The sequence below is a fragment of the Cricetulus griseus genome, chromosome 3 (genome assembly GCF_003668045.3).
Source record: "Cricetulus griseus strain 17A/GY chromosome 3, alternate assembly CriGri-PICRH-1.0, whole genome shotgun sequence".
Taxonomy (NCBI): domain Eukaryota; kingdom Metazoa; phylum Chordata; class Mammalia; order Rodentia; family Cricetidae; genus Cricetulus; species Cricetulus griseus.
Genome location: NC_048596.1, coordinates 230,598,965 through 230,618,123, shown reverse-complemented (window position 1 = coordinate 230,618,123; position 19,159 = coordinate 230,598,965). Strand labels below are relative to the sequence as shown.

The window sequence follows — 19,159 nt, the reverse complement described above, 5'->3', positions numbered from 1 at the left end:
AGCTTCTATTTGAAACTTTTCAGTAAAGTTTGAGCATATAGTACACTACAGTAGCATGGGCCATGCCACCTGTGAAAAACAATAAAGATGAATACTTCATATAATTTGCCTTGGTTAATGCACTTGATTCAAATGAATTCTCAAGAAATCCAAGGCCTCTTAGGTGGATATCATTTTAGGAGGATAAAGTGAGGTATATTATGGGGTGGGAAGCTGGACATCCTTGGATATTTGCATCATGTTTTGCATAAACATCGCTCCTCTTCCCACACTATTGTACAAAACAAGGTAACACTGTTGTCAATACTTACTACAAAGTTTGCTTTGTGAGAACATAGCCATTTTGATGAATAGACAACACATAGATAAAGCACAGTGAATGTAATATTCTCAAATATCCCAGTATCCTACAAAGCCCTTGATGTGTGCTAGCTGAATCTCTTACCTTGTAGTTGACATAAATTTCATCATGGGAATCTACAGTGAGGTACTGAATTCAGATCAATAGCTATTAAGGTATTATCAAGTTGGTCTTCAGGTTGTAGCAGTCAAAGCTCTAGGCTTTGGGGACAACAGGAAGAACCAGTTTAAAGATATGGCTATTGCTACTGGTGGTGCAGTATTTGGAGAAGAGGAACTAAATCTAAATCTTGAAGATGTTCAAGCTCATGAGTTAGGAAAAGTTGAAAAGGTCATTGTCACCAAAGATGATGCCATGCTTTTGAAAGGAAGGAGTGACAAAGCTAAAATTGAGAAATGCCTTCAAGAAATCACTCAGGAGCTAGACATCACAACTAGTGAATACGAAAAGGAAAAGCTGAATGAAAGACTCTCTAAACTTTTAGATGGAGTAGCTGTGCTGAAGGTTGGACGAACAAGTGATATTGAAGTGAATGAGAAGAAAGACAGAGTTACAAATACTCTTAATGCTACAAGAGCAGCTGTTGAAGAAGGCATTGTTCTAGGAGGGGGCTGCAGTCTTCTTCGATGCATCCCAGCCTTGAATTCATTAAGTCCTTCTAATGAGGATCAGAAAATAGGTATAGAAATTATTAAAAGAGCACTCAAAATTCCTGCAATGACAATTGCTAAGAATGCTGGTGTTGAAGGATGTTTGATAGTTGAGAAAATTCTACAGAGTTCCTCAGAAGTTGGTTATGATGCTATGCTCAGAGATTTTGTGAACATAGTGGAAAAGGGAATCATTGATCCAACAAAGGTTGTAAGAACTGCTTTACTGGATGCTGCTGGGGTGGTCTCCTTGCTCACTACAGAAGAAACTGTAGTGACCAAAATTCCTAAATTAGAGAAAGACTCTGGAATGGGCGCAATGGATGGAATGGGAGTGGGTATAGGAGGTGGCATGTTCTCACTCCTAGAATAGTGGCTTTACTCTTATCAATGAACTGTGACAGGAAGCTCAAGGCAGGTTCCTCAGCAATAACTTCAGAGAAGTCACCTGAAGAAAATGACTGAAGAGAAGGCTGGGTGATCACTATAACCATCAGTTACTGGTTCCCATTGACTATACATAATGGTTTACTGCTGTCACTTTCATGCCTACAGATAATTTATTTTGTATTTTTGAATAAAGACATTTGTACATTCCTGATACTGGGTGCAAGAGCCATATACCAGTGTCCTGCTTTCAACTTAAGTAACTGAGGCAGTTCTGCTATTCTGTTACAGTCAGGATTGTAGCACTTGTGTAACCAGATGAGAAGTTCAGAAACAGCCTTTCTATGGAGAGTGAGAATAATTGTATACTAAGTAGAGAATTAGCCAATTATGTGACAACTTTTGTGAAATAAAATTTTGTTTAAAGTTTTAAAAAAAGGAAGATTACTGGTGGGGATAGATCAAACCATAAGAGATATGTGAGCACCCTTCCTGCCTTTTTTTTAAGATTGAAACTTTTATGACTTGTCCATAATCATAAATCAGCTCATTGTGATATACATCTTATCAGAACACAGAACTCACAAATTTTTGGAGCTGTACTGCTTCTTTTACAGAACAAATGTTTCCACATGGGACCAAGCAACAAAAACACCAAGGACAAGCAACTCACATTCTTAAGGGAATGAAATGGCTATTTTTGCTGTCTTCTGAGACCGGTGATGTATATTGTCTTGTAAGAATAGAGAGAAGTCGTTAGAGGTTGAGAGATGTCTTGATAAGCATGCTTCCTATACAAGCATGAAGACTGGAGCTCAGGTTACCAGCACCCATGTAAAAACTCAGGACAGCCACAGATACTTTCAAACACAGCACTGCGGAAAGAGATAGCAAAATCAGAAACACAATGATCATAGGCTTGCTTAGCAGCCAACCTATCTGGAAAATAGTCATTTCCAGGTTCAATAAGAAACTCTCTCAAGGGGATAAGGTACAGAGTTAGACATCTGAAGTCCTCCTCTGGTTGCCACACACAGTGGATAGGTATGTACACATACATGTGCAGACACAAATACACATGTTGTATACATATACATGCATATACATGTATGAAACACACACACACACACACACGCACACGCACACGCACACGCACATGCACACGCACACGCACACGCACGCATGCACGCACACTCCAAATGATTGTAGGCACAAATTATTGAGGTCAATTAGGTGCCTTACTATTCCAGCTATCTGAATCGAAGATGTACAATTCTAGCATTTATCAGAAGTGCATTCATTTTCCTGGGAACTAAAATATTTTATCTACAGTAAAAAACAAACAGCTAAGTGATTTTCTAGAGCAGTTGTCAAAACAATCAAAACAGTAGTCTCAAAGCCGTCATGCCTCAATCTTAAAACATTCAAATAAAGGCTTTGATGTTGAGTTGCCTTGTGCTAACCAAGCCTAATGGATGCTTGAAGAATGTTATTCTTCTTATGCCTACTTTTCTTTTACTGAAACTCAAATTTTGGGTTCCAAAATTACTTTGGGAAATAATGCTTTGCACAAGGGCTTTTTCAGTAGCAGGGAGACATAGAATAGATGAGAAGACAAGAGAAAGAAATTTGACCAATTCAGTCATTTAGTCAGCCAGCTTAGCTGCAAAAAGATTAAAATCTATTTTGGAAGGCTCTGTGGGGTCAGAATCTCTATGGAGAGAGGTTTCAATGGTTTCTTTAAACTGAAAATAAATATTCACAAGATGCAAGGGTGATAATAAATGTCACAGCAACCTTTGTCTTTAAGGGAGCTGCAAAACAAGCCAGAGACACTAACAATTCTCTAAAATGATGAATAAAAGAACTTTGTGTCTCATTTAAAAATCAACTTCCTGTAAAACAGGCAGTTTAGCTCCAAGGAGGCTTAGATGGATTAGAAAACACTGAGTTATCCACAAGCAACAGAACCAGAAGAATGTGACCAAGGAAGCTGAAAAATAGATGACCATTTATCAAGAGGACACTATTGGAGCTACTGGATAAATTCTGGTCATTTTCATTCTTAAAATAATCAAACACAATCAGTTGACCCATTTCCATGGTGAATCTGGATAACTACAAATCATATTGCCTGTATGACCTTGCAAACATACTTAAAAACATATCACATTACTCGGGTATTCATTTTATTATTAAAGCCATAGTGTCTAGAGATATTTGTGTGACTTTAGCTACATGGGTTAGGAGTTAAAACTTTCTTTTTAATAACAGTTTCAGCATAATAGGCTTATGGAAAGCCTATTAAATATGAGGCCTAAGAGCTCCGACACACTCTCCTATTTAATTATCTCTTTAGCATTCTACTAGTGTCTCTCAGTTATTGTGACAACTCCATACAGTGTGGGACTTAAGGTACTACACAAAAGACCTAAAAATATCAAATAGCTATGGCTTTGGTGGCTTGTCTGTGGCTCACTGAGGGATTTATCTCCTTGCTATAGAGACTACACAGCATTTCTTACCGGACAATTGGTGGTTCCAGCTACTGTATATATTAGGGCTGTGCTTCCACAACTGCTCATCCACAGGTGCCAATCAGAGCCGCCTCCTACTGGCCAACCTCCTTCATCTTCAATGCTCGTCAAATATGGTCCTTTGGAGCACAATCATGACAAGCTGTGACCATTGATTCCCTTTCCCATTTAACAGAAATGATGCTAGCAGTACTCCCAGATGAACAGGCTCTGTGGTCCATGAAATCATCACACTCTGCTCAGACAGAGAGTGGAGGTTGGCAGATTGATGGCTGCTTGTGGATACTTTTGCTTTGGGTCAGAGATCTTTGTCCAGAATTCATTTAATATTTCGCCCAGTAGCCACTGAAGCTTTCTGCATCAGAAAACTCAATTTTGAAACATCAGGCAAGTAGGTTTCTTAGTGCCATGCTACCTTCCTCTTTCTGAACACAGAGCACAGAAAGTAAAAGACATATAGCAGTTCCCAGGAAAAGATTCCAAATTCACCCATCTCTTTTGTTCACTGTGATTTTTTAACAGGATAGGTAAAGAGTTGTCACCTGCTTATGTCATTCCTGATTTACTCCTTTACCTTCTTATGTGTTTTTTTTTCCAAAAATATCCTTATGAAAAACATTGGCCAGGTTTCTTAGGAATTATTTAGAAACCTGAACTGGATATAAACAGGATAGCCATACCAACGATTTCAAACCACCTAGAAAAATTTACGTTAAGATATCTTATGAGGATACTACAATTCTTATGAAACTTAAGTTGGTGATGCTTACTGTTGGTTCTTAATCACAGTACCTACGAAGCTTTATAAAAATGACCAATGGGTGAAATATACCAGCACAATAAACTATCTGCACTTTTAATATTGCTTGAAATGAATAGTCATTCACTTGGCAAAGCCTTCCCAGAGGCTTGATGCAATGGAAATATCCTTTTTCTTCTCTTCTTTTCTATAGTTTTTAATTCTTTTCTTTTCTGTAGATTTGTTTATTTACATCTTATGCACTTGACTCTTTGCCTGCATGTATGTATGTAAACAATGTATGTGTCTGCGGAGGTCAGAATAGTGTATCAGATCCCCTGGAACTGGAGTCATAGATGGTTGTGAGCCACTATGTCGGTACTGAGAATTGAACTTTGGTCCTCTGGAAAGAAACAAGTGCTCTTAACTGCGGAGCCATTGATCCAGTTCCTATTTTATTCCTTGGAGATATACATATTTAAATGTGTACAAATGACTGGCACACATGTGGAAGCATATATAAATGGTTGGGGTTATGTGTATATACATGTGGAAGCTAGAGGTTACACTCAGTGGTCATTTTCTAAATTTGCTAATTAATTTTATTATTGAAATTGGCCCATGTTCCTGTATTCTTGGATGACAATATGTTTACAACTTGATGAAATTACAATATTTTAATGATGGAATAGTTCTACAAATATTTTTTATACATAATTCTTTATTTATACTTTTGGACTTTCACATCAAGCACTCAAATTCCACTCACATTTTAACCCCTCACCCCTGCAACATGTCTCCCCAAATTAATTAAAAGCAAAACAAACAAAACCCACCTTGCTCCGCAATCTTTCCAACAACTCTTCATTCATCCTAGTGGCATTGGATGCTGCAATGTGTCATGTAGTATATCCTTTTCTCCAATTAAATCCATCTTCAAAATGTAAATTGCAATGAGTTATTGGTCTGGTTCAAGGCCTTGGGCATGCAGTCATCACTGGACCCTTCACTGAAACTCTTCTTGAATATCCTGCTGTTGCCCCAAGTCATGGAGATCCTACAGTTATTGTTCCACAGGGCCTTCACACACTCCAGCAGGCATAGATGGGGGCAGACACTAGGGTGGGCTAACCGGAGGCTTAGGATGTTTTTCTGGGTGGTAGCTGAGTTGGTTGGTCCTGGCCACTGGAACTGCCCCCTCAGGTGAGGGGCAGAGCCATCTCTCCTAGGCCAATGACACTGGGACAAGATTTCCCATGACAGTGGTGAGGGGTGGGGCCTTCTCATCCAAGTGCACCTGTGGGGGGGGGGTAGTCAGGACCAGCTCTCCTACTATAGTACCAGCTATCCCAAGACAAGTAAGAGGCAGGACTGACTCAGCACAACCCTCGAATTTCAACAAGCATAGTTCCTATAACCCCTGTGGTAGCACCAGCCATGAACATCATCACAGACTACAGCTTTAATAGGAACATAGATCCAGACATCGGAAGCAACCTGGCCCCAGTTATCACCATGCCCCCAATGGCAGCATAATCCACCCAGATCAATATGGCTGTGGCAGCAGGAAGGCCTTCGGACACTAACATTTTCTTAAGTGGCTGTCCAGTCCCCGGGCAACTTCTCAGTCCCCAGTGGCTACAGGAGCCATGGACATTAACCCAAACTCTGGCTGCTACTGGGCCATGGGCCTAGACATGGCCCTCAGTCACAGCCCAGGCCTGAATGACACCAACGCACCAGGTCACAGCCCAGGCCACCCACCAACATTGCCACAAGTTGTAGCCCAGACACCAGGCATCCATGTGACCTTTGGTGATATCATGGGCCTTGAACATCAACACAGAACCCAGTGCCGATAAAACCACAGACCCAGTCATGTCCTCAGTAGCATCCTGGGCTTGGATGTCACCATTATTGGTGGTCATTCTTAAGGTGCTGCCCATTTTTATTTTGGATAAACGAATTCTTCAGTGACTTGGAACTCACCAATCAAGCAAGGCAGGCTGGCCACTAAATCTCAAGTATCTGCATGTCTCTGCTTCACTAGCACTGGGATTACAAGAGCACACCAAGCTTTTTAACATGGGTTGTATGTCAGGTCCTCATGTTTGCGTGGCAAGCATTTTTACTAACTGAGATACCTCCCCAGTTCCTAAACTATATATTCATGAGATACTTTTAACATAAGGAGAAACTAGAGAACAATTAATTACAGATATTTTAACATGCATTTTCTCATAATTATACCCAGTAGTCTTTGAAATCAGTAAGATTAATATGTGAAGACAGAGGAATAGAAACTCTGAGTACAAAAATCTCTAAGGTCATACAAGCATTTGTCTGAGGCAATATTCAAGATCAGGCCATGTATAAATTCAAGTACTTACTCTTTCTTGTGTTAATTTGTCTCAACCATGAAGAAACTATGAAATATTTGCATTTTAAAAATAAAACTGTTTGTAGCTCTCAGTATTCATTAGAGAAGTTTCTCTGTTTAGTGGGTGGTGATTAATTCAGAAATCTGCCTAAGTACAGAGAATAAATGTCTGAGGTGTATTCAGCCACAAACTGGGACATCTATATGACTCTCCTTGTCTGTAGTGCTCAGGAACTACCACAACAGAGGGATGGCAAGATGTAAGATTTAGACATTAGGAAAGACAAAAGGAAAGCTGTGTCTTCTGGACATGACTGTGTGTCTGCACTCAGGAACTCAAACCAGCTGTGATTGTCTACACGTGACCTATACAAGATCAAACCAGTCAACATTCCAGCATGGAGTAGAATGAGCTTGCAAGCCTACAGAGTAGATAGGAGTGGGTAGGGGTGGGTCTTTCAAGAGTTGGGAGGAGTGATAGATGAATATGATAAAAGTACATTGCATGCATTTATAAAATGCTTGAGAATTAACAAAATTATTGTATTAAAATGTCATTTTGACAACTTTTTGAGGAAGATTTTACTGGGTCATCCTGCTGGCCTGGGACTTACTATATAGACAAGGCTAGCCTTAAATTCAGACAGATACATCTGCTTCTCCTTTCAAAGTGCTGGGATTAAAGTCATGTACCATTATTCCTGAGATAGATAGATAGATCGATAGATAGATAGATAGATGATAGGATATGGAGATATAAAGATATATGACCTTTTGTGTAATTCATGTACAATTTAAAACATGTTTCACCTTGAGTCATATCTTTGAAATACTTCAGAGTCCCTACAACAGGGACTTTTATAGTTCTTTTAGTTCTTTCAGTTATATAAGTAGATATAAGCTCTCTCTCTCTCTGTTTCTCTCTCTTTCTCTCTCTCTCTCTCTCTTACACACACACACACACACACACACACACACACACACACACACACACCCTGAAGTTTCAGGTTGATATCATGTATCATTTATTCTACAGCCAGGGCTTGGTTTTCTCATGTGAATGTAAAAGTTCAAGAGGGAAGATAGAGTCATAAAACTATATTTAGAGCCTCTGAGTATTATCTTCTATAGTTTGCTTCCCATTGGCTGGGACAAGCTGTAAAAACAATTGCTAAGTTGATAATCTAGAAAGTATGTATTGTGTACTCTCTCTCTAGCAAGCAGAGCAATAGATATATCTAACCTTACTGTAGAAAGAAGTAATGTGTAGAATCAGTAATCATCTATAAAACATAATGGCAATAGTAAGGTAACCAGAGTGAAATCCTTTTAGAAGCAGTAGTCAGAGGAGAGTTGGTGCTAATATTGGATTGTGTGCGTACTAATAGAGATTTGGAGTAAGTAGATTTCACAGTAATTTATGAAGTATCTCAGTCTATGTCCTGGCAGAAAACAAACTACTAATGGCACAGCAAGGAGAATTAATTGACTTGGTTAATGAAAACAATATTTACAGCACTATAGGAAATGTTGAAAGAGCTAAAAGAGGACAATGAAGCACCAAAACCAAACATGAGTAGTTAAAACTCTTGGTCTGCTGTGTGCTTTACCATTGCTTCCTGCCAGTAATAGCTGCCCTTGTATGATACTTTGGGTCTGAAATGTCCCAACAGGCTCATATTTTAGATGTATGATCTCTATTTGGTGGTTCTATTTTGAGAGGTTCTGAAAAATTTATAAGATAGGGGCTAGATGGAAGAAATAAGTCCCTGGGAGTAGGTCTGGGAGATATACTGTTCATGGCTTCTTCCTGTTGCTCGCAACTTCTTGTCTCAACATAGTTGCTCTCAACTATGACAGCCATCCATTGATGATCACTTCCATGGGAAAAGACAATCTACTTATACCAGAGAATGGAAGCTTACAGAGACATCAAGACATCTTCCATGGCATGACATCGAAAACCAAGACTGTTATAGGAAATTCTGACCACTAATATCCAAGCTATAATAGAGTAGTCATCATAGCCATCACTTTAGGCTTGTGGAAACATGCTGTGGTAGTCCATCTATAAGCCAGACTCATACTTTCCTTTCTCTGGAAACACTCTCTATGTCCTTTAGTGGGTGTTGCAGGAGAAGAAGCAAAGCTATTGTAGTAGGTCTCATGGGTAGCTGAGTTAAGTCACAGACACGCATGCCTCCTCAGACCTAGTCTTTCACTTATACAATTTCCATTTCATAATGAAATGAGCTCTCTGCATATTCAAAGAAAAATTTATGGTTTACCAGGGCAGATAAATCCTAATTTATAAAGTTGTATCATAACATTCTGTCTGTCCTAGAGCCTGGGATCCAAGCAAGAACAACTTTTCAGATATGAAATGCTGTCATTGGCAGCTCTCCTGTTGCTAGCTTTTGAATCTAAAATGTTCCTCACAGATTTATGTTTTAGATATGTAGTTGTCAGCTGATTTTCTATTTTAAGAAATTCTGGACTTTGTCAGATGCAATCTACTGGAAGAAGTAGATCATGAAGTCAGGCCCCTGGGTCACTTCCTACTACTACTTCCTGTCTACTATGTGAAAAACTGTTTTTTTATACGTGATCTCACTGCCATGATGCTATGCTGAAGTATATGATTCCAAGAAACTGTGGACAGAACAGTCAGAAATAGTGATTCAAGACGAATCCTCCCCCCTTAAGTTACTTATGTCAGTTACCTTGCTCATAAGTAACCCAACGGTAATTACCAGTTCTTTCTCAAAACCTCTAGGTTTGTGTCTCATTCTTCACTGAGGCTTTACTGAGCCTGTGAAAATTATTTGCCTCTCAGTAACACTGAGTCAACTGGGTAATACAGTCCAAGTACAGAGTTAGTTCTACCCTAGCTTATTCATCCTTAAGCCTTCTCTTGCTCCTTAAAATTCTCTCAAAGTTAACTAGAAAGGTATCAGGAGAGTAGGTCAGGGCAGGTAATACAGTGTATTATACTATAACCAAGAGATTATTGAGAAACAAGCCCATCTGACTGGTCTCTTACTTTGAAAGACGCTTCCTAATGTTCTCAGACACCATCTCTTTTACGAGTTTCCCCAACAGAAAGAACATGTGAATGTACTCATCATGCTCCTAATCTTGGCTACTAAGTTGTTCATAATACAAGCTCTCAGGTCTATGTAACATGAGATTATTAGGGAGATAGTCTAGTGTGATACTGTGTAGGGTATCTGAGTAGTCACATCTCCCCAGATCCTATTGTTTTAAAAAGCAAGAGCACCGTGTAATCCTGTGATAAAGTAGTGAGGGCAACTGCTTCCCTAGAAGAAGGTGAGCTCTGTCTGATTATCTTTATTGATGAACATCACAAAGAAAGCATTTACTCAATCAATGGGTGCATGGTGCATATCAGCAGCCAGAGGCAATGTTGATTTATTCCAAGGAAGAAACCACATCTGGTATAACAGCTGTGATTGTTATCATTGCTGATTAAGTTTGTACTAATCCAAGTTTGTCTGTAAAATCCATCTGGCTTTTTTATCAGTCAAAAAAAGTTAAATGGAGGTGTATGTGACAGGAATCTCCACTTCTGTACCTTGAAGTCTTAACAGAGGTACTCAACTCTGAAAAACCCAGACAATTTCATTTATGATTTGAAGGTTAAAAAGGCTGCAGAAGTTTCAAGTTAGGTCCTTTCTACCAGAATAGGCTTGTTCCCAGAGCAAGAAAACCCACATGGGAATTATGATGACTGTTAAATGTTTGTATAGCCTCCAATATGTTAGAAATAGTAACAAGATATCGCAATCTAACTATGAAAGAAATTCATACTGTGGGCTCAGAATGTAGCTTTGCTGGTATAGTACCTGTCTAGCATGTAAGAGGACCTGGATACAATTTTTTATACTTAATAAACTAGATAAGGTAGCACATTCATGTAATCTCAGTATTTGGAGGGAGAGGCAGAAGAATCATTGCCCTTCAATTGAAGATCATCTCAGGTACATAGCCAGCAAGAGGCCATCTTAGACTACATGGGATCTTGTCTCAAAAACTAATTATTTAATTTATTCTTTGAGTCTAATTTTCACCTCTGTTTTCTGATCTCTTTGGCTAGCAAACTACAACAATATTTTGTATCTAATGTCTGAGAGCTGTGACCCCTAGAAAGGAGGATTTCATCCATTTTTCAATGCACAGCTATCCTGTTAATAAGCTGTCTATTGTTCCCAGGAAGTTTAGGAGAAATATGCATGTTTAAGCTTGTCACTGATTGAAGACCAGACAAAACCTTTTCCTGAGCTCTGAAACTTTAAAGGAAGGCTAGCTCTGGGTGCAATGTAGTGACAACAAGTAAATCCAGTATTTCATCTGTGACTGCTTGGATTTAAGATTCTTTGAGATACTCAGATGAATATGTCGTTAAAACTTGTATGTATAGTCTAAGTCACAAACCCCAAATGAAGAGGCATCATCATATCAAAGATAGTTGAGTCCCTCAGCCTGGATAGGAACAGAGTGGAACAAGTCAGGCTTTTCAGAGTCATTCATGAAAATTAGAAAAAAAAAAAAATGGGTAACAGGTCAGGAGAGATGGCTTAACAGTACAAAGCATGTGCTATTCTTGCTAGGGACCTGGGTTCAATTCCAACTCCCACATCAGGCAACTAAAAACTTTCTGAAACTCCAGCTCAAGGAGAGCCAACACCCTTTTCTGACCTCTGAATAGAATATACACAAGTAGGCATTCACACATTCATATAAAATAAAAATGAATAATACTTCTTATTTTAAAGAAGGAAACTGAATAGCAGGGAGAACCCAGAAATAATGTGTTTGGGATGCAGGAAGTTGCATTACTGGACATGCAAGAGAAAAACAAACACTGAAAGATCCCCCTTTGATTGGTGATGTGGAGATAACCTTTACAAAAAAATCTGTTTCCACAAGGCATTTCAGGACAGAAGCCAGACTGGGTGTTTCCTGAATAAAAGAAACCACTGCATGTTATTTTCTCCTTCAAATGCCAAACAATATTTTGAGCTTATCTTATGTGTGTTTTATTTTTAATTTTTTATTATCACATTAATATGATATTTATCTCAGTAGTGGTTTGCTACTGCCTAGCCATCTACAATCCTTTTGCTTAGCTTGCTCCCACATAAGTTATTCTCATAACCCCAGTCATCACAACCCCAAAAGATGTACAAAGAAGTAAGTTTCCTAAGTTGTTTATTTTTCTTGAGTGCGTCTGTAATAGTAAAATATAAACAACAGGGAGGGGCTGGAGGAATGGCTCAGGCTTTAAAGGCTAAGCTCACAACCAAAAATATAAGAAGTAGCAGACAGCAGTTGTGAGGTCTTTAGTATGCTAACAAGGATGCTTTGTCATTAACACGGCATCATCTATCACAAAAACTCCAAATCAGCCTAGAATTTTCACACTACACATCACAGCTTTTAATTCTTCACACTAACCAGGGCCAGAAATCGTGGCATTTGCAGATCTTGCAATGGTAGCTTTCCTCTGCACATATTTTATTTCTCAAATATGCATCCATATTTTTCTCTTTCCTCCTCTGTGCTTGTGCAGCCTGTATCTCAAAACCTGTTGGCTTTTTACATGGATGTTCATAGTGGAATTATATCTAGGCACAGAATCAAAGTATTCAATGCCTTTGGGAGTATGAGTATTCCAAAAAAATGACAGACAAATTAGAATAAACTTACAAATTAGCAACAGAAAGATTAGAGTATGTAGGAATATGGTATGTGCTTGTAAAGTGTATTAATGTCTGAAGCAGGGAAAGTTAGGTATTGGTTAGACATTGAAGAAGACTTGAATTGTTCATAGTTCTTTGAACATGATAACATAAAATAATACCAATGCTCAGAAAATTTGATATTCACTGACATAACCAATATCCCATCAAAATTATCTGCTGCATAATGGTTCCAAATTAATATAATAAAGAGATTCATTTCCATGGATTTATTCATGTGTTGGTTTCTTTTCTTGTTGCTGTGATAAAAATACCTGAAAAAAAGCTGTTCCAGGAAGGGTTTGGGGTGGGGGCTCATAATTTGAGAAGGGGTACAGTCTATCATAGCATGAAAAGTCTAATGGTGAAAGCAGCTGGAATTATGGCACAGGAGCATTGGGGCAAGCTGGTCACATTACATCTGAAGTCAGAGAGCAGAGAGAGGAATGCTGGTGCTAAACTCACTTTCTCCGTTCGTACCCCTTCATATACAGTCCGGGTTCTAAGTCCAAGGAATGGTCCCCAACAACATCCAGGGTGGGTCTCCCCTCCAGTGATGGTTAATCCTTATTCCCAACTCTATTGGATTTTGAAGCATCACAGAAATACCTGTTGCTGTGTCTGTGAAGGACTTTCTAAATTAGAATAATTGATGTGGAAGACCCATCCTAAATGTGAACAGCACAATGCTATGGACTGAAGCCCTGAACTGCATATAAAGGTGATATTTATCTGAGCATGAGTATTTGTTGTTTTCTACTTCTTAACTGCAGATACCAGGTCACCAGCTGCCTCTGTGGTGGAATGCATCCTGTAAACTGTAAGCCCAAACAAACCCTCCCTCCTCTGAGTTAATTCTCCTCAGGTATTTGATGACAGGAAGACAAAAGTTACACCAACTCAGTTAGACTTCTCTAGAACATCCTCACAAACATACCCCAAACTGGGTCACTTCAGTAATTTTTAAGTCCACTCAAGATGATAATGAAGTCTAATCATCAAATGCCATTTGTTTGGTTATAAACGGCATGCTAGTTTCCATATTTCCTATTCATCACAGAAGTGGTTTCTCTGAAAGTATAAATTATTCCTACTTGATGAGAACCACACATGGTATTAACTTCACTTGATTTGCCTGTTTTGACTGGTAATATGTATATTAGTTAGTGACTAAGGCAGAGCCAATATAGGAAAAAGAATCCATCAAGATGTTGACTTTCATATAGATGCAGCTCAAGAGGGAAATGGAAAGGTATTTCTATGTGGAAGACAGAAGTCTAAAGAGTATTCAGCTAACAGAGAGATGATAGTGAATTACAAATTAGATATAAAAATCTCATATTATGACTCCCTGTGTAAAGCACACTCAAAAACATGAGTGATTCATCAGGCTACACTTCCAATTGTATCTAACATTATGCTTTGTAAAAACAGGGACAAATAATGGTAGTTATTAAAGATTAGAACAATAATTATATAAAAAATCATTGCCAACATATATTATACTAAGTGTTAATATACAAATTCTCATTTGATTGTCATTATCACAGTGCTGAAAGCTAGACACCAACATTAGAAAAGGGTCACTTGTCAGAGGAACTGACATATCACAGATCAGTGGAAATCATTGACCACGGTCTGTATCATCTTCAGGAACTTGCTGACCATGAATGTTACATAGAGAAACTAAATGTGAGATCACCCTTAGCCCCTCAACCTTTCTGTCTCCACATTTCATATTTTTAAAAACCCATTAAGTCTAGTTAGGACTGTTCAGACATTCATGAGTATCAGGAAGCCTATCGGTGGCCACATGCTCAAAAAAGCCTCATTTTCTCTCCTGCATCAACCACCAATTATCAGTAGCTTCATAGAAAGGGCCAGGGCACAGAGATTGTCTGCTCCATCTATGCTAGCTCTGTGGTTGGTTTGATACTGTGCATGTCTTAGGCAGTAATCAAAGCTGTTGTGAGTTTATGATTCCAGTGACCAGCTCTTACATCCTTCCCACTTCTTTTGACCCTAACCCTGAATAAGGAGTTCCCAGAGCCTCAATGAGAAGGGAGGGCTGCTATAGATGTCTTGTTTTTTGTTAACCTCTGGTTCTCTTATTCTTAGCACTATGACCAGTTATACGATTCTCTATTGATGGTTGCCCACTCCAAAAAGAGTTCTGGCTAGGACTGGAAGAGGCCCAAGTCTAGAGGTATATTTTCTTATTTTATCTAGAACATCTTTGATATTCTTGAAAATGTTTATATACTATTTTCTTACTTTAAAAGTCTGCCCATTTTGTATAAATATAATCCTTTCAAACTCAAGTTTTCCTTTAAGAACATAATAATTAATTCTAAAGAATGAGTAGACTCAGGGAAACAGCAGCATAAATATTGACACAAACAACATGTAATTTGGCCAAATGCCTAATATTCTTTCTTAAGGTGAGCATGGAGGTGTCAAACAAGAAAACTTAATGAAGCAAAACACAGAAAGAAGATAGCTCTATGAGAGTGGGCAATTACTTAACATAGTAAAGGAGCTATTACTAGAACAGAGAGGAGAAAATATGAGAAATGATAAAGTGTTACTAATTATTCCAATTCTGAGAAGGGGTGTAAACAACTGAAAATGACTTGATATTCATTGCTAGCATGACAATTGCTAAAATGCATTTTAATAGTCTAAAAATCTACTAAATAAGCATGAATGCCTACGAATAAAACTATCTTTAAAAATCCGTGCATTTGATTCAATTTGTACAATTATAAATATAATTTACAAAGAAAGGAGTCCAACTATGGCAAACCTTCTAAACTAGCAAAGGTTTGAAATCATGCAGTTGCTGCTCACACCTAGAATGGCGAAGCTCAGAGGGACAAAGCACTGAGCATGCTTGTATTGAGAGAAGACCTATAAAATAGTTGCTGGTGTTCCCCATTTTGACCTTAAGGATGGCAAGGCTTTCACCCAGAGATAGACAGTGGGCTGGGGATGTGGCACCATAGTAGAATGTTTGCCTGATATTTGTAATGCCCTGCATTCAACCCTTTGGCACTGAAAGAAAAAGATAGATAGCTGATCTAGATCCCATCAAGAATACAAACCAGGTACCACATCATGGCTCAGCTCTTAGCCACTGTACTATATTGCTTTCTTCAAACAATTAGCACAAGCAATTCCATTTCATTGCCTTAGCAATCTCAGATTAGAAGTTAAAAGTGAACAAACACAGATACATATTATCCTTTAAATACAAGCTATTCTTTACATATTATACTTTAATTAACAGAGAAAATGGAGATTTTTGAGGGTTGAGACCAGTGTGAGACGAGTCTGCTGAGGAAATGGTTCATAATTAGGAATAAATAGTTTTTCTTTGCTTCCATTTCCCTATACTGCCTTCTCTTGTGTAGACCTATTAAACACTTTCTTGATCTCTTTTATAGTCTAAACTAAAGATTATTTTATAAAATTCTTGCAAAAAAATCTACTTTCTGCAACTGTTCATGATACAGCAATCTTCTTTGTTATTTTTTTCCTAGTTTGAGTGATTTTTCCAAATGATTTAAGCTGTGTTTTTTAATAATATTAGATATAGCCATTAAATAAACTAGCAATTGCTAAATTTTACCATATTTTAAGTTTTATATAGGCAAGAGCATAGAGCACACTTCTTCTCAGCAAAACAAAAGGCCGGCCTGATACCACAAGCTCTGGGATGAGGTTTGTATATGTGAGACTGCCATGATAACAGCGCTGTGCTTCATAGAGCCATCGTGAAAAAGAAAGGAGAAGGTGTGCCTAAAGGCATTCAGCAAAAGGTCAGTAATGTCTCCTTGCTAGGAGATGACTGAAGAATGGTGTAACAAAGACTTCTAACTTCTTTGGGCTCAGAGGCTCTGTGGTTAGGAGAGAGAGTGTGCCATGGTGAGCACAGATCAGTGCATGGTAAATATTCACCCTTGAAAAACACACAAATATTCTAATGTTCCAATTCCACTGGCAGAGCTACTTCACAGGATAATTACATGACTTGTGGGTAGTACTTAAGTGAATTATAGGATGCCTATCCCATGTTCTCAAAGAGCTAATGGGTTCCCTTAACTCTAAGTCCACCCTGAAATCTCCTGGTGTGTCCTATAATTCCAAAGCAAATGAGACCACAAGAGGGACAAAACTATATTTTGTTCCCTGGTGACACACAAGGATTAGTCATCCTTCGTGAAATAGCACCTGGAATTAAAACTGTGTAGAGGCCTTCTGAAACTGCAAGGAGAAGCGCTGTTGACTGGAAGATAACTCAATCTACATCATCTTCCCCAAATAGATGACTCAAAGGAGCCAGGCTGTCACTGATATTGTATGAAGTAGGATTGGAATGAATTTTAGTGGGACCATAGGTCTCAGTGTGTGGAGACCAAGGCCTGTCACCTAGCTTAGCTTCTGCCCCAGGAGATTCCACTCTGATTGTTCCTTAACTGATTAAATGTTTTTTTAAATATTTTGTCTCTGTCTCTCTCACTATATTTGTGTATACATACACACACACACACACACACACACACACACACACATACACCAGTATTATATATATATAATACTGGGGGTTGAATATAGGTCTTCATACATGCCATTGATACATTACCAGTCCTTTTTTATCAACCTTTAAAATAATGTATTAGCATATATTCATTGTGCATTAACTGTATCTCATAAGGATATTTCAGAATAGTATCTAATATTCTCTAATTATGTCCCTCCAAACACCATACCTTCCCCCATTTTATCCCCTCTCCCATATCATTAGACTTGAATTGCTCAATGTGATTCTCTCCAGTTGTGTCCATTTTCCTGCAAGTGGTATAAGTTCATTGCTGTTTATGGGTGGATGAAATTCCACTGTGCCATGTATTGTATTTTCTTTACCTCTTCAACTGTTGATGACACCTGGGTGGGTTCCATCACTCAGCCATTGTGAAGAGTGCAACAACAAGCATCTGTATGCAAGTACGTTTGCAATGCGATTCTTCTTTTTGCTGGTCCTAGACAGAATCTTACTTCAACTTTTTATGTGGGTGCTGGAGTTTTGAACTCATTTTCTCATGCTTGAAAATCCACTGAGTCATCCTCTCTCCCTAACGTGGGTTTGGATGTGACATACAATCACTCTAAAGAGTGAAGAGGAGTTTGTTCTTTTCCTACAGAGCTTTTAACTGTATTTTAATCTGAGGTTATAAGGTGCCTATTGCACCTCTCTGAAAGGAAGGACAATTCTTTTCAGGTGTTCTTACCTTCATTAACACTTTAAACTTTAAATAATTAACACCTTGTCTGGAATTATATTTATGTAGGAAGAATAAAATCATATCTTATAAAGTCCAAATATATGGAAATTTCAAAGTGTTGGCATTATCTTCTGGTGAGCATCTGTTTTTCCTAATAAAAACATAAAAATAATTTCCTATAAGCCATGTGTGCATGGCCACCATCCATTTAAAACTTACCTTTTAAATTAAATGTGAGTTCGTTCATCACAATGTCTTTTGTCTAGTCTCTTCTTTCCATGGTGCCTGATAGACAGCTGTCACTCACTGAGGATTTCAAGAGACTAGTGATGAATAAATTAATTGAACATTTACAATAGCACTCTAAAATACTATGAAATGGGTTCCATCTCAGTTAATGAGTTGGAGAAAGCATCATAAAAATTAATATTTAGAGTAGAAATTTCCCCCAACTTACTCTATTTGCCAGTTAATTCATAAGTGCAGTGAAGTTCTAAGCAAGCCATAGCAATGTTTTTCTCGCTATTGTTAGTGGACTTTGGGGAGTTATGTCATTTTCAGAGAGCTCATTATTTTGACTTTCAACTGAGCACTTTAGAATTTCTCAGACTCAGCCAAACTCTACTGTTACAATAAATCTTTCCACCAAAAGCCGCCTGAGCCCCACCGCCACGTGTGAGCTTTACGTCAGCTGCCTGCCCAAGTTAGGCCCAAATGAATACACAGAAATACACAGAAACTTGTATTAAGTTTAAAGCTGCTTGGCCAATGACTAGGACTTCTCATCTGCTAGCTCAGTCTTAATTATCATAAATCTATATATTTTATAAGACTTATCTTATGGGACGCCTTATTGGGGTCCCTCCTTGCCGGTGGATCACATTGTGCCGCTGGAGCAGGAGCAGAGGGGAAAAGAGGCATATTTCCTGTTTCCTCGCTTAGATATAAGTCTCCTTGCCATGTCACTTCCTGCCTGGATCATCACTTCTCTACTACATTTCCCAGAATCCTCTTTGACTCCTAGTCCTTGCTTGCCATTGGCCAAACAGTATTTTATT

The 19,159-nt window shown here is 38.4% G+C and overlaps 1 long non-coding RNA gene across 19 annotated transcripts in view; it reads right to left on the bottom strand.

Moving 5' to 3' along the window:
- Positions 1-18,841, bottom strand: part of LOC107978605 — a 74,442-nt gene extending 55,601 nt beyond the window's left edge. For 7 of the 19 annotated variants that reach the window (XR_003483275.2, XR_003483274.2, XR_003483272.2 and 4 more), the window contains exons 1-4: positions 18,321-18,829; positions 5,511-5,971; positions 3,924-4,054; positions 2,072-2,273 (exon numbers count right to left, since the gene is read on the bottom strand). This is a non-coding gene — a long non-coding RNA (uncharacterized LOC107978605). Of the gene's footprint in view, positions 1-2,071; positions 2,274-3,923; positions 4,055-5,510; positions 5,972-17,742; positions 17,859-18,320 lie in introns of all 19 variants that reach the window. The other 12 variants (XR_003483271.2, XR_004769347.1, XR_004769348.1 and 9 more) reach the window with 7 other exon arrangements.
- Positions 18,842-19,159: the final 318 nt, after the last annotated feature.